This window comes from Rattus rattus, chromosome 9 (assembly GCF_011064425.1).
Source record: "Rattus rattus isolate New Zealand chromosome 9, Rrattus_CSIRO_v1, whole genome shotgun sequence".
NCBI lineage: Eukaryota > Metazoa > Chordata > Mammalia > Rodentia > Muridae > Rattus > Rattus rattus.
Genome location: NC_046162.1, coordinates 84,091,752 through 84,107,779, shown reverse-complemented (window position 1 = coordinate 84,107,779; position 16,028 = coordinate 84,091,752). Strand labels below are relative to the sequence as shown.

Below are 16,028 nucleotides of genomic sequence, written 5' to 3'. Positions count from 1 at the left end.
GACACAGTTCAGCTGGTGATGTGCAGTCACACAAGCACAAAGACCTGAGTTTGATCCCTAGCACCCAAGTAAAAGTCTAGGTGTAGGGAGTGTGTTTGTAACCACAGCACTGGCAAGGTGGAATGAGCAGAGTCCTAGGACTTGCCAGCCAGCCTGCTTAGCCTACGCATTGAGTCCCAGGTCCCAGTGAAAGGCCTTACTTCAAAAAACAAGGTACAGCGTAACTAAGAAACAATGCCTGAGGTGACCTCTGGCCTCCACCTGCTCACACCTAAATACACACATGCTGCTATAAGTGTGCCAGTATAAACACACACACACACACACACACACACACACACACACACACACACTCACTCTCAAAAAAAGAGGTGATCACTGGTAGGCCAGGGGCAGGACATTTATACAAAAGAGTTGTGCGTGCATATGTAATTCAATGAAGCTAATCCTAAAAGCTAAGACATCCAAATGGTACGAGGCTCATGAATGAACTAACCCAGAAAACAAAGCTCGTGCTTCCTTGTCAGAGATACAGCTGTGGTTCACTCTGCTGGTCTGTGACAGGCCATGGGGAGTTTATGAATATGTGTAAGATAAAGCTCATCTTCAGCAAGAGATCAGTTACAACACAGCACAGTGAAACGGGGGTTTTAAGGAGATGAGATAAAAAGGACGGTGTATAATTTAGTTAGTGAAAATAGGGTTTAGAGTTCAACAGAACTCGGTTTAGATCTAAACTTCACGAGCCATCTATTTTAGGAACTTGAACAGGTCTGTACAAACACAAATTTAACTTTGCTGCTGTTCTGAGGCAGGGTCCCGTTAGGGGGCAAGGTGGCCTCCAGCTCCACAACAGCTCGTTCCTCCAGCTTCCTACGTGTTGCGAGTACTGGCTGCTCTTATTTGTAAAATAGGGACAACTGGCACAAACAATCAAAGGTCATCTACACGACATACAAATACATAGAGCTTCATCTCTGTTGGGGTGGGATGGGTGTGTGCACAGGCCAGAGGCGGACATCAGCTTGTCTCTCCCACTGCTCATTGCGCTCTACCTTATTTTCTTGAGCCAGGACCTGGACTTCATTGGTGTAGCTAGCCTGGCTGGCCAAGCTCCGGAGACCAGTCTGTCCCAGCGCTCACCTGCACTGGGGTTGCAGACAAGCCTAGCTCTTATCTGGGGACCTGGGGACCTGAGCTCCTGTCCTCAAGGCTGCATGGCAGGCACTTTACCTGCCAACATCATTTCACCAGCTCTGTCACATCTCTCATTGAATCCAATGAAGATGAGAATCCAGAATATTATGGGAGCTCAAAGCACAATACCAAGCACAGTCCAAGTTTGGTTTTATAAATTTATGTCAAATTTCTGTGAATATATTGTCAAAAAACAATACAGCATGACAAAGTTACTTTGTGAAAACATAAAATCAGAACATCAAAATAGCGGTCTATATTAATGAAGTATACTGAGGGTGTCTGAAACAGCACTGTCTGCGAGAATGAAGGATTTTCTACCATCCATCCATCTATATATTTATTTTCCAAGACAGGGCTTCTCTGTGTAGCCCTGGCGATTCTGGAACTCACTCTGTAGATAAGGCTAGCCTTGAACTCACAGAGATCCTTCAGCTTCTGCTCAGGGGCTGGGACTAAAGGTGTGTACTACCACTGCCTAGCCCTTCTAGTTACCTAACGTGAAGCTATATGAAGTCTTCAAAGTGTGGAGGTTTGGATTTAGCCAGCCCCACAGTCAACAAACATAACAAGTAAAACTTGATCAATTTGTGGTGAAAAGAACAGAGCACAATGGTGACGCACACTTAATGTCAACACTCACGAGGCAGAGCAGGAGAGCTGCCACACATCTCAGGCCAGCGTGGACTATAGAATGAATCCTAGTCAGTGTTGAGATCATGAAAGCACGCATACCTTCAAGCACACATGCACACACATGCATGCTTACATTATAAAGCAAACTTTCCACCACCACCCACTCCTACAAAACCATTCTGCTAATCAAACTAATTTCCCCCTATTTATTCTTTCTCATAGTATTATCTTGAATAGACAAAAGAGTTTTATTCAAAACAAATTAGTTCCATTTAAGGTAGAATTTAACAAGAAAGGTTTTGTGGAATTAAAGGTTTTGTTTTTGAAATATTGTATCAAGAATTATTTCAGCAAATTAATCTGTTCTTATACAAGATATTGAAAAAATCTTTCTAACATTTCCTTCTCAAAAATGTTCTCTATAATAAAATGTAGAATAATCTGGAAGGATTCTGTACAGTTAACCTAAGACGCATCAGAACCTCTTGGGAGTTAAGGCTGTGGCTCGGTGGTAAAGCACTGGCCTTAATACATTCGAGGCCTTGGGGTTGAGAGCCAGGGCCACAAGCAAACACAACAAACCCTCCTTTTGCTTTCTGACCATTTCCGAGATGGTGGTGTGGTAATACACACTCATAACCTCAAAACTTATGTGACTAAAGCAGGAGACTGAAGACAGTTCCCACTACACACTCCGATCTTGTCAACAGAAACTAATTCCGAATTTAAAACGTAATTTCTTTGCCACACATACTGCAGAACTCTACAAAGCTGCCGTGTCCCCCAGAACACTCTACAATCTTAAGGGAAGTGAGAATAACTAGACAGAGCTGGAAAACATAAACACAACAGAACAGCCACTTCAAGTTCACTCCACAAATGTCTATCAAGTGTCCATTGGTGCCGACAGTTATCTGAGATGCCAAGCCTCGGCCTGTCAACTGCTGTTCACTTTCTTAGCTAAAAACTTAGTTCCTCTGTGGATGGGTAGCCGTCCTGGGAATGATCACGGGACACCATGCGTGTGAGACAAACGCTCGTCCACTGACCTACAGCCTTACCCTCCATTTTGTACACAGAAGCAGAGGGAGAACCTCAGTCCTTGTGCTAGGAAACTCACACCCACCCACTTGAGCACAGACTTCTGTCAGCAAAGGCCTGTGGGGAACACATATCCCATACTAATCCCTTTCATCTCTTTAGGATCTTAGCTCCTTCAGTTCTCTCTGTGTGATCAGTCTTGGCTTCTTTATCTCTGGCAAATAAACATCGTCAGTACTTCCCATTTCTGTCCTGCACTGTCTTCCTCTCCTCAGCAGCAAACCTTCTCTGCAGTAAGCCTTCTGATTCACTTCTGACTCCGGGAAATCCAGCAAGGTCCTTCATCAAGAACAACAGTGTCTCATGGAGCCTCTTACCTAGGTGTGGCAAACGATCACTCACTCTCTCCTAGAAGGGGCTGGTTTCCTCCCCACTTCTCTGCATACTCTGCTGACAGCTCTTGCTGCTTCTACTATTCTAGTCAATGCCTCCTCCCAAGTTCCTTTTTGCATTCTCTTCACACTCTCTCCCTAATGATGTCATCTAGTCACTCAGCCTTAAATACCCTCTACATAGTGAGAATTCTCTTCCTCTCAAAAGTGGGATGTTCTGTATGACAGTGCCTTATGAATATTCTGTAAGAATAATCAGATCGCAGAAGGACTCAAGTACTCAAGTCTAATAATGCACACACAGGCAGGCAGAAGTCAAGTGACTCAGGTAAGGTTACACAGAACAAATTACAGCAATAGCAACAAGGAATGTGCTGACTGGTTGGCAAGACGCTCCTTCTAACTAAATATAAGATTATTTCTCTGAAAACTTTGAAAGAAACAATCTCAATCTATACATTTCTCTTTGTATTACAAAATTAGTATTTTGGTTTATAAGACTTGTTGGAATGATTCTAATCCTTACAAGCCATTCAGCTATATGTTTATTAACTCAATTTTTTTCCTTTTCTTTTCCTTTTTTCGTTCTTTCTTTCTTCCTCCTCCTCTTCCTCATTTTTAAGATTTATTATGTATATAAGTGCTCTGTCTGTCTTCAGACAAACAGAAGAGGGAATCAGATCCCATTATAGATGGTTGTGAGCCACCATGTGGTTTTTTGAGGACTTGAACTCGGGAAGAGCAACTAGAACCCTTAACCTTGGAACCATCTTTTCAGGCCAGTTTTTTGCTTTGTTTTGTTTTGTTTTTCCGGAGCTGGGGACCGAACCCAAGCGCTCTACCACTGAGCCAAATTCCCAACCCCTTGTTTTGTTTTTTGATATATGCTTTCTCTGTGTAGCCCTGGCTGTCCTGGAACTCCTTCTGTAGATGAGGCTGCCTTTGAACTCACAGGGATCTGCCTCTCCTGTGACTAAAGTAGGGAGTCACTGAGTTCAGCTTCAAATTTCTAAACTACAAAGCCAAGGTCCAGCCCCTGTTCTACATGCCCTGAGAGGACACAGCCTTTTATCTGAGAAATACACTGTCTTTGCTGCTTGTGTTTTCAAGCTTAGGTGGATACCAATCTAGAATCTGCAACTCTATTAATATCATTCATCACCTCACTTGTTAGAGGCACAGGGAAATATGTCCTGAAAGTTACCAATATGTTCTCCATATTAGGAGAAGAGCTATTTAGATTATGTATTCCATGCCTACTCCCCAAGACAGAACTTAGTTATATCCTACCCCATTTCTGCTTTCCTTTTCAGCTTAAAATAGTGTAAAATTTTTATAGCTAGAAAAGAAGCTTATCATTTTTACTTAAGTCTCTCCTAAATTTTTCTTTAATTAAAAAAACCTTAAGCACATGGATGTTTTGCCTGCATGTATGCCTATGCATCAGATGAATGGGGTGCCTATGGAGGCCAGAAGAGAGTGTCACATGCCCTGAACTAGAGTTACAGATGGTTGTGAGCCACTATGCTAGTGCTGGGAATTTAACTGGGGTCCTCTGCAATCCTCTGAACTGCTGATTCATTCTAGCCCTTAGTTCTTTCTCTTTTTTAAAAAATGCTTCTTTGGACAATTTAAGCTTTTGCATTTGAACCTATTTGTATAACAAACATCCCCATCTTAATTTCCATTTCATCTCTAAATGTTTTTGTTTTGCCTTGGGGGATTGTCTGTAAACTAGTTTTGCTATTTCAAGAGGAAGCATATTGATCTAGGCATACTGACTTATCCCTGTACTCCCAGCTTGTGAAAAGGTAAGGCTGTAAGATGCATAATGAATTCTAGGCCAGTGTGTGCTAGTGTGAGATCCTATCTCGGCAAAACAAGACAAAACACATGATGACACAAACCTGTAATCCTAGCACTCAGGAGGCAAAGCCAGGGGAAACCTCACAAGTTTCAGGCTAACCAGAGCCAGAATATGTCACAAAAAAACAAAAAACAAAACAAAAAAAACCAATAACAATCAAATTACCCAGGGAGATTCAAGTGCCTTGCATAATGACTTGGCAGATAGGAGCACTATTTCTCCATATCCTTTTCCAATAATAGTAAGAATAACAACAATAACAACAACAACAATAAAATAATTTCATGTAGCAACAACAACAACATAAAATAATTTCATGTGTTTTGCCACATGTATCTAAGGAGACAAAAGAGGGCATTGGATCTCTTGGAGCCAGAATTGTGGTAGTTATGTGCTACCATGTGGGTTCTGGAAAAGGAACAAGTGCTTTTAATGTGAAGCCAATGTTCCATCCCCTCCACATCCTTTCCTTTAAGGATAATCACATGAATGAATACCACCCTCCATATTCCCTTATAGCCTTCTACACTTTTCTACACTATGCACAAACCTGCCTAACTGGTTCTCACAGCCTAAGTAACAGAAGCAGCCACAGAATCAGAACTCTTAGCTTGTTGTTAGATTACACCTCCCCACCCCCAACTAAACATTTTGAAATGCATTAAAAGGACAACCTATTCAAAGTCATTGAGGAAGTGGGGCCGTGGTGGTGCACTCCTTTGATCCCAGCACTTGGGAAGCAGAGGCAGGCAGATCTTTCTGAGTTCCAGGACAGCCAGGGCCACACAGAGAAAACCTGTCTTGAAGTTACCCCCACCCTAAATTTATTTGAGAGTAAAAGCCTACATGGGCGCTGGAGAGATGGCCCAGTACTTAAGAGCACTGATGCTCTTCCAAAAGATCCAGCACCCATATAGCAGCTCACAACTGCTTATAACTTCAGTTCTATGGAATCCAATGCCCTCATCTGTCCTCCACAGGTACCAAGCACACATGGTATATAAACATGCATGTAGCTAAACAGACACACACATAAAAAAAAATCTAAACTGAACTGTGGTGGTGCACATCTTTATTCCCAGCACTTGGGAGACAAAGGCAGGTAGATCCCTGAGTTCAAAGCCAGTATGATCTACAAAGTGAGTTTGAGGACAGCCAGGGCCACACAGAGAAACTCTTTGTCTAGAAAAACAATCAAATTCTTTAAAAGAATCTAACAGAGGTAGGATAAGGTGAAATAATGAGTCAATCAAATTTGGATCATGTATCATGAAATATTGTCAAGTTCCTGAATATGGAAGTCAACCTGAAGGACTTGCTCTGTTTAAAGGTCTGAAATGTCCTCAGGCAGGAATCCAGCATAGATTCCTGAGCTGCAGCGCAGCCTACTCTGCAGTGAGGTTACACAGTACCTTAGTTTTGCTTATAGAGTGAGGCTCCTAAATTAAACTTTATATTCCTTACAGTAATTCAATTTGTGGATTAGGTCAAAAGACAGAAGCAGAACAGAAACATAACCCAGAATATCAAACAACATTTCAGACACAATAAATACCTTTAAAGGCTGTGTTTAAAATAAAAGTTTGGTATTAAAATATGTGCTGTTTTTGTTTGTTTTTGGCAGAAATACTTAGAAAGCAGTGCTCGGTCAGCTCACAAAGGGTCATTGTAGGCTGTACTTTCAGTGCTAGGACTATAATACTCTATTCATTTTAAACATTAGCCCCATTTATAATACAAAACAATACAAAACAAAATTATTTAGTTTTTGGGTCCCACCGAGTTAGTATCAACCTAAAAGTAGTACCGAGATGCAGCATGGCCTTAAGTAACACTGTGGGATGTGCATCCATGTAGATGAGATGCTTCTCGTCCCTAAAACTAAAGCAAGATGCTTAGTGGTACAGGCACTTGCCACCAAGGCTGACGAGCTGAACTCAATCCCAGGTCCCACATAGTAAAAGGAGAGAACGGACTCCTGCACGCTGTCCCCCGACTGCCCCAGGCATGCTTTGACATGCACGCACAGATCCACATACAAATGTGTGGATGGAAAAGTTTTCTTTAGACAATTGTGTGATGACATGACAATAGCAATCCCCTAAGATAAAAGTTGCTAGAAAAGTTAACAAGAGAAAGAAAAGTAAGAGCACTAGACCCACTGAGTTCTCATTTTCTTGGCAACATTGCTTCATAATTAAATTAACATCCTTTGAAGTCAGGTTCTAAATGAACCCCAGTTCTTCTCTGGAGCCATACAAGGATGTCAACTTAGGTATTCAGCCGTTCAGTAACCTTTCTGCTTTCAGAAGTATCTAACCCCAAGTGGAATGCTTATACATATCTAGTTACAGTCCACTTCCAGAATAGCTGCAGATTCCCTAATGCTCTAAAGATTAAGGACCTGCAAACCTGAGCTTTAGAAACTGGATCAGCAATCTAAGCGAGAGGAATACCCTGACTCAATGCACGCTATCAAAGAAATCGTCAGACCACCAGATGGGGTAGACAACAGAAACTGTCACACGGTGATGCCAGATAAAGAATGTTTTCTGAAAATACATCATTTGATGGGGAATGCATGGGAAATCCCTGGAATGTCTTTAACTTTCTTTCTTAAGTCTTGGGGAATTGAAGGCAGGCTTGCCATATAGATCAGACTGGCCTCCGATTGTCGACAATCACCCTGCTTTCCTCCCTCCTGAGTTCTGGGGTGCTATGCATGCATGTATTTTCTATCTGAGAGGGGTCCTAAAATTAATACTTTTGGATACAAAGAATGACTGTACCATAATGTCTTCTAAAAAGAGCTTTAAAAGCTGTGAGGTTCATGGAACCTTGAGTATTCTCTCCACCAAAGCCTTTTGTAACCTACATCCGAAAGGTTTCTGGAAAAAGTTCCAGTTAAGTGGTTCATGGAATGAGATAGCAGCATTGGATAAAGCTGACCACTTTTTGAAGATATTTTGAATACGTCAAAGCTTCCCTGTGCCTGAAAAAAGTCCCACTCTCATTTGTCCCTTACTTTCCTAGTACTATCCTTTCTAGACATAGCTACTGTATCAGCTTTTTAAAACACTAACTTTATTGTTTTTAGACTTAATTATTTTTATATGTATGTGTGATAGCCTGCATGTATGTGTGTGTACCATGTGTGTTCCTGGTGCCAACAAAGGCCAGAAGGTGTCCGATCCTTTAGACCTGGAGTTAGAGTTGTGAACCAGCAATGTGGATGCTGGGAACCAAACCCGGGTCCTCTGGAAAGCTGCCAATGCTCTTCCTACTGAGCTGTCTCTCCTGCCCCACCACCACATTAGTTTTGCACAGCTGACCATTCTTTTCCCTAACATTTTTTTCATTTATTTAGTGCTCATGTATGTGAGTACATATGTGCCACAGCCTACGTGTACTTGAAGGAGTCTGTTCTCTACTTCCAACATGTGGTTTTTGAGAACTGGACTCAGGTGTCAGGTTTGGAAGTAAACACCTTCACCTGTTGAATTCTCTCAAGGACTCCCCCAACACTCTCCCCCGATCCCGAGTTGGGAGGAGGTGCTGCGGTGTGAAGGGGAGATCAGAGGAAAACCTGCAGGACTCACTTCTCTCCCTACCTAATGTGTATTGGGTTGCCAGGCTTGGCAGCAAATGCCCCCACCATAGCTTTTGCTTTATCTGATGTTGGGCCTCTCCTTTCCCTATCTCCCTTAGTAATATATCTGGTTCTGTGATTTAAAAGTTTAATTTATAGTTCTGGTTATGTATGTAATAGTATTCTCCAGAGTTATGTATGTAATAGTATTACTAGGATGACTCTTCATCTCAAATTTAAAACCCTTTCCTACTCATGCCTACCTCTGTCCTTGTTTTAAATTATATTACATTTATTTACTTGTGTTGGAGTGGAGGTACTATTCAGGTCACAGTGAACTTGGCAGGAGTTAATGTTTTTCTCCATTATGTGGGTCCCTGAGAGTCTTAAGCTTGGTAGCAAACACCTTTACCTATTGAGCTATCTCTCTGGCTCTATTATTAATATAGGTATAATTTATATTCTATTTATTTATTTGAGACAGGGGTCCTCTATATAGCTCTGGCTGTCCTGAAACTCACATGATAGTTCAGGCTGGCTTTGACCTTAGATATCCCCCTGCCGCTCTGTCTCTTGGGATTAAAGCCGTGCACAAATACAGCCAGCTTCTAACTAACTTATAAAAAACAAACATGGCCTTACCCACAATTTCCTTCTCCCATTACCTGAAATAACCACCCACCAGTTACTAAACCCAGAAGTTAGTCATTCTTGACTTAAAAATCATTTCTTACTCAAAATCAAGTTCTATTTCAAGTATATCTACACAGTGTTCTAGATCTGTTTTAAACATTTATTTATGGTGGGTGGGGTGGAGGCAGAGGATTGTTCCTTGCATGGAGCACATGTGAAGGTCAGAAGACAATTTGCCAGTCAATTCTCTCTGTCTACCATGTGAGCTCTAGGGCTTGAACTCAGGCTGTGAGACAGTAACAAGTAACTGTTACTGCTGAGCCATCTTCTCTCCTACTTGGTCCCCCTTCTAACTTAGGCCATCTTCATTCTATCCTTGCACTACTGCAGTGGACTCATCATTTCTTACTCCAGCGGTTTGAGGCCAGCCTGGTCTACAGAGCAAGTTCTAAAACAGCCAGGGCCACACAGGGAAACCCTGTCTCAAAAAAACCAAAACCAAAACCAAACAAACAACAACAACAAGAAAACCCAACCAGTCAAACAAACAAAAAGACTATTAACAATAATACAAAATGACAAGGAAATGGCTACAAAAAAATTTTTTTTCACTAAGAATCACACACATGCTGTAAAATATTCACACACACACACACACACACACACACAAATGAACATGGAGACACTTACTTATTAACTGCATTAATAATAATCAAATGGCAACTAAGTAAGCACTAACATAATGACATGCTTTCCAAAAGGCTGGGAAAGCTCAGTGGTCCACCAAATGACAGCAACCAGAGTCCTGGCCAACCAGATGCTAGGCACTGCTTGAAATGCTTTCCTTGAATCGACTCCCTGACCTTTAGCAGAAAGAAAGGGTACTGACTTCACAGCCTGGGAGGAAACCAAGATAACAAGAAGTTAAGTAACCAGCTGAGAGTCATGGTAATTGATCTGGAATTTGAACCAAAGTTTCAAGTCTCAGACTCCTTCCTCCCCTCCCCCACAGAAAGGTTTTCTTTGTGTAGTCCTGGTTGTCCTGGAACTTGCTCTGTAGATCCGGCTGTCTTGGAACTCAGAGATCAACCTGGCCCTGCCTCCTGAGTGCTGGAATTAAAGGTGAGCACCACCATGCCTGACTCTCAACCCCTACTCCTTACATTATTGGCTATGACGATTACAGCTACCATGAAAGAATCCACAAAGCAGAGAGAATGCTACAACAATCTACACAAGAGTCAGGGGACATTAGCATCTGCAGTAATTGTAGGTAGATAAACTGGAATAAAATTACTCAAAGGATTGTCACTGCTTAATTTAAATATGTCTAAACCTCAAATGTCACCTTTTAGATGGCACAGAAAAGTATCTCCTTGTTCAAATATGCAAGAGACATATTTTTAAATGACGTATTCTTTTTCTTTTTTCTTTTTTTTCAGAGCTGGGGACTGAGCCCAGGGCCTTGCGCTTGCTAGGCAAGTGCTTAAATGACTTATTCTTAATTTATGTGCATTGGTGTTTGCCAGCCTGTATGTCTGTATGACAGTGGCAGTTCCCCTGGGACTGAAGTTACAGACAGTTGTGAGCCACCACGTGGGTGCTGGGAATTAAACTCTGGTCCTCTGGAAGAGCAGTCCGTGCTGGGCAATCTCTCCAGCTCCTCAAAGAGCATATTTAAAAATGAGCTTTATAAGGATTTATATATTACAGAACTTCAGTTCAGCAAACTCTATCCAAAGTCACCCTCCTAACAAATTATAGAGTTTCTAGAGACAACACACTCTTGAACTTTACTCTAGCAGGGAGTGACAATACACCCCTTTCAATTCATCATTCCTGGGGCAGGCAGATCTCTGTAAGTTTCAGGCCAGCCTACTCTATATCATGAGTTCCAGGCCAGCTAGAAGAGAGCCGTCTATAAACAAAACAACCAACCAAAACCAAACCGAACCAAACAAAAAAGTTTCCTCTGGGTGTTAGGGTACAGCCAGCAGTTGAGCCCGCAGTAGTTGACACAAGGTTCTGGGTTCAATCCCTAGCACTATCTCCTAAGCAATTTACTCTAAAAATACTGCACATGTCTATGAAAGCAGATTATCAGCTATCAGAACACAGTGAACTAATGGTTCCTTCAAGGCTTCTGGCTTCTCAGGTTTGCTAACCTAGCATTCATTTCCATCAACAGTACTTAGGAGACTCGAGCAGCACCGGCACCGTCATCCCCAGCAGAGAACTAAATGGGTTCTGTGAAGTTAGGGGAAGTAAAGGTTGAAAATACATCATTTATTCTTCTATAGTGGATATTTACCTAGAATGACAGTCACAGACATGACCCTAAAGCTGAAAATTAATAAAATAGAATATCAGCATTACAGTCATTTGGAAAGTTCATTATACTAAGGGGGGGGGAATGAACACAGCTTTCTCCTATGTATCAGCAACACTGAATAAAAGACATGTTACAGGGACTCTGTCATTACTGTTAAATGACATTTCACAATACCTGATACAATGTGATTGTGAACTGAGAATACTCTGGAAAACATAAGTAATTTTCTTTCCTTACTACATCCTACTGAAGACTTTTATCTTTTCCTTGTGACAGGCTCTTACTGCCTAGTCCATCCAGACTAGCTTTGACCTCAATACCTTCCTACCCCAGTCTTCCAAACACTGTGACCACATTTGTCCCCTCCCTGGCTTTCTTTCCCTGTGAATCTCACAAGCAGTTTGTGTCTCTACAATTTACAAGATTAAAAAAGCAAAAGTGGGGAGGGGATCCCAAACATACAACACACCTCCTTCTTTCACACAAAGAAAACAGTGTTGTGTAAACCAGGCTATTACTAAAGCTTATCAGGATGGCCGGGCACAACTTCAGAGAATGTAAAGAACACTTAGGAACTCAAGTCTAGTTCAGGCTCTGACTTTGCCTACGTTAGAAGTCCTCAGGCCAGCCAATCACTGATTGTTTGTAGGTCCTAAGGTTCCCCTCTATTAAATTAGAAGGCACTACTATGCATTCACAAGATATAACTACAATTCGAAATGTTGGTTCCAGTAAAAAGGATTCTTACTAAATGTAAGCAAAGGTAGGCTACTTCCAATGATTAGTCAATTATACCTGACTAATTTTTAATTGATGTGTATTGGTGTTCTGCCAAAACAAAAAACTTGCGTGTCTTCTGTACTTGGGAATTAGCTGATAATATGACTGAGAAAGGTCAGACTTAAACTCTTAAGTGCATAGATAGCTATGCTCACCTTCTAGTCACTTACTTATTAACTAAGGTGACTAATTTCAGGTCACTCTTAGCTGGCTTTCTTGTGTTCAAAAGTAGGGCAAAAAGCATCATCATAAACATGGGTAATGATATATTCAGTTTAATAAAAAACACGTATATGAAGGTTTGAAATACTTCAAAGTAATAGATTTTACAGTTATGTATTTCTAGCTCTCTAAGCAAAAAGTAATTTCACATGTACCATCTCACTAGACACTCTGACAGCCATATAAAACACAGTGAGTCCTTTTATCAAGACAATCTAGAGCAGCTCTGAATGCTGGGTAACTTGCCAATCATTACTCAGTAAGTGCTGGAGTTCAGACTTCAATCCAGGTCATCTGATTTAAAAATAAATGATCTTTCAGGCTATAGTGGCCTTTAATCTCAATACTCAAAAGGCAGAGGCAAGTGGATCTCTTGTGAGTTCGAGGCTACCCAGAGCTATATAATAAGACCCTGACTCAAAAATAAAATGAATTGTAATGATCTTCAAAATCTACCACTAAATTCACCACTAAAAAGTAGTGATTTGGGGTGGGGGATTTAGCTCAATGGTAGAGCGCTTACCTAGCAAGCGCAAGGCCCTGGGTTCGATCCCCAGCTCCGGAATAAAAGAAAAAAAAAAAAAAGTAAAAAGTAGTGATTTGAGCCCACACTAAGAAACTGTAAAAGTAAAAACCCACAAAAACCAAACAAGCAAAAAAGATCAAACAAACCAGGGATAACACAACAAACAAAAAGATAAAGGGTTTTAGCTGGGTGTGGTGGAGGTGCCTAAAGAGTCCCAGCACTCTGTGAGTTCAAGGCCAGCCTGGTCTCCAGAGCAAGTTCCAGAACAGCCAAGGCTAACCCTGTCAAAAAAAAAAAAAAAAAAAAAAAAAAAAAGGACAAGGACAAGTGTAAAACAGTTCAAGAACTCAAAACTAAAAACAATATGAAAACAGATTTAAACTAGCTGTAGGTAAACTGGTAAACAGCATCAAACCATTTGCTAGAGTAGTTCAGATATGTGGCTATATGTATATTTTCTTCTGGAATGTGTGCCTCAGGGAATATAACTGCATTAGTAAATGTATCCAAGAAGGATAAACCCCTTTTTAAAAAAAATGCATCTGTGTTTTTAGGCAAATAAGTTAAACAGGAGAAATTACCATTTTAGAATCACTTTGCATCTATTTGAACTGGCCATGTAAACCAGCATCTTTCTTCCAAAGGTCAACAAAAACATAACCTTGAGTACAAAAATAACTGCCTAGTAAATAAGCGTCTCCCTTAAAATCAGACCCAATAATAACAAAAGCCTTAGATAATGACAGTTGGAATACAGCCGGGCCCAGCACTTGGGAAGAAGAGGCAGGAGGACCTGAGTTCAAGACAGCCTGGTCTACAGAGCGAGTTCCAGACAGAAAGAAAGAAAAGAAAGAAATTGGAATATTAAATTCTTCATTACGCCGAGAAGAGTACAGGTAAAACCTCTCTAAATGATCGGTCTGTCTACAAAGTGTCTCACAAGCATCAAGAAAGAACTGAAAGATAGGAAATCACATTGTCAATATATACATACAGCACCAATCTATGCATTATTTGATTTTTTGATGAAGAAAAGCAAAAGATGGCTACGTAAAATCAACTGGAGGTCATAAGCAACCCATAGCTGCCTAACCCAAGGCCATACACTGTTTGAAATTTTAAGTCTTTTAAGTCCCTGTCTTGCTGCAAGTACTTCCACTGCAGCGAAATAAAAATGTTGGGGATCGGGAGTTTGGAAAAGGCAGAGAGCCCTCTCTTTTATGACAGTCGGAGGAAGAGCTGAGTGGGTTTACAGCAAGAACTCTGAGAGGTAAAGGCCCCTTCCTTTGACTACTCTGCACTGTCAGGACACCCGAATGCCTTCGTTTCATGAAGACATACTTAGCATAAAGCACTGGAGAGGAGAAACATCCCTTGAAAGGTCTTGACAGCTCGGTCATCGGCAGCGAAGACCTTCTTCATTTAACTCAAGGTTCTGGACAGCCCAGGAGTAGGGTTCTGTGTAAAAGCCAAAGACGGCTTCCAAGTCTGGAACGAACGGTCGTGAGTGTCTGGGTACAATGTCCCCGTATCCAACCGCAGAGAGGTGTCCCATATAACCTGGCTACCGCCAGCTGACACAGCCAGTCAGCAGTGACCCGAGACATCTCAAGTGGAAACCAGCGTGTTCTGTGTCTGCATCACCCAAGTGCGAGAGCCGCGGAAGAAGCTGAGCTGTGGAAAACCTCGGCTTGGACTCCCGACTCCCGGCTTTGGCTCACTTACCCGCTCAGACCCCGGCTTCTCCGGATCGCAGGATCCTGGAAGCCGCTCACAACACGGACTCTCACACCCGCCGCTGGGCTCCAGCCAACCGGAACTCGCACGCGTCACTTCCGGTCCGGCTCCTCTAAGGAGCCCGCCTCTAAAAGAGAAACGTTCCACCCTCCTTTTGGCAACCGAGAGGATCCTCGCGGGATTTCGGTTCGGCTTTATCAGTTCGGGCTCTGTGGGTGTGACAAGAAGGATGACTGCGGCTCGTAGTTTCTGATCCGGAAATAGTTTTTCAGCAAACCCGGAAGGAGTCGACAGCGCGCGCGAAGCGTGTTCTTTGTACTGGAGTGGAGAACTACGAGGTGAGCGAGAAGTGCTTCAGGTAAGTCTCGACTCCTTCTTGGACGATGGAGAAGAGTGTAGTTCTTTCTGTCTCTACTGCAAAGTATTTTACTATTTTATCCCAGTCTGCCTCCTTTCAGCTGCTTCATAAACTGTCTTCCGCCCGGTGGCCGCCGCATGCCTTTCTTGCCTAGTCTGCAAGCCTTTGTAACCTTTGGAAGAAGAAACCAAGATAGAACCCAGAATTTTAGTCACTAGCAAGGCCTCCTCATATAGGTGGCATTGATACGCTGCCCTAGCGTGAAAAAATGGAGAACAGACCTCACACTATAAATATTATACTAAATACCCGTTTTCGAGTTGTTGAGCCCAGCTTGGAAAGGAAAGGAGTTCTAAAGATGGATTCAAAAGTATTTTTATGTATTGGTAATTCCGTGCATGTACATTGTGCATGATGGGCAAGCGCATTTACCTTGAAGCTGTTGTTAATTCCAAATCACTGACCCAAATCATGGCCAAATTAATTAAAGCAAACTTTCTTTTATTTGTGTACACCGACTATTTCTCCCAAAAGGCAGTGTTCTAGAGATCAGCATTGAACATGGGACAGATAAGAGTTTTTATAGTTCAGGAGTAGGGGGTTTCCAAATGGGGGATTTGGCAGGCATGTAGGCAGTGTTACAGCAGCCGAACATAAACGTAACAAGTTAGTCATAACAACCCCTAAAGTAAGACATGGTTACAAGGTGGTCAATAAA

The 16,028-nt window shown here is 41.9% G+C and overlaps 1 protein-coding gene across 3 annotated transcripts in view; it reads right to left on the bottom strand.

Annotated features, from left to right (window-relative positions):
• The window catches only part of Vmp1 (vacuole membrane protein 1), a 98,710-nt gene extending 83,638 nt beyond the window's left edge, over positions 1–15,072 (bottom strand). The window contains exon 1 of one of the 3 annotated variants that reach the window (XM_032914263.1): positions 14,941–15,072. The gene's annotated coding sequence lies outside the window, so the exon portion shown is untranslated. Of the gene's footprint in view, positions 1–3,251; positions 3,365–13,212; positions 13,241–14,940 lie in introns of those variants that run through there. The other 2 variants (XM_032914265.1, XM_032914264.1) reach the window with 2 other exon arrangements.
• Between the last annotated feature and the right edge of the window lie 956 nt (positions 15,073–16,028).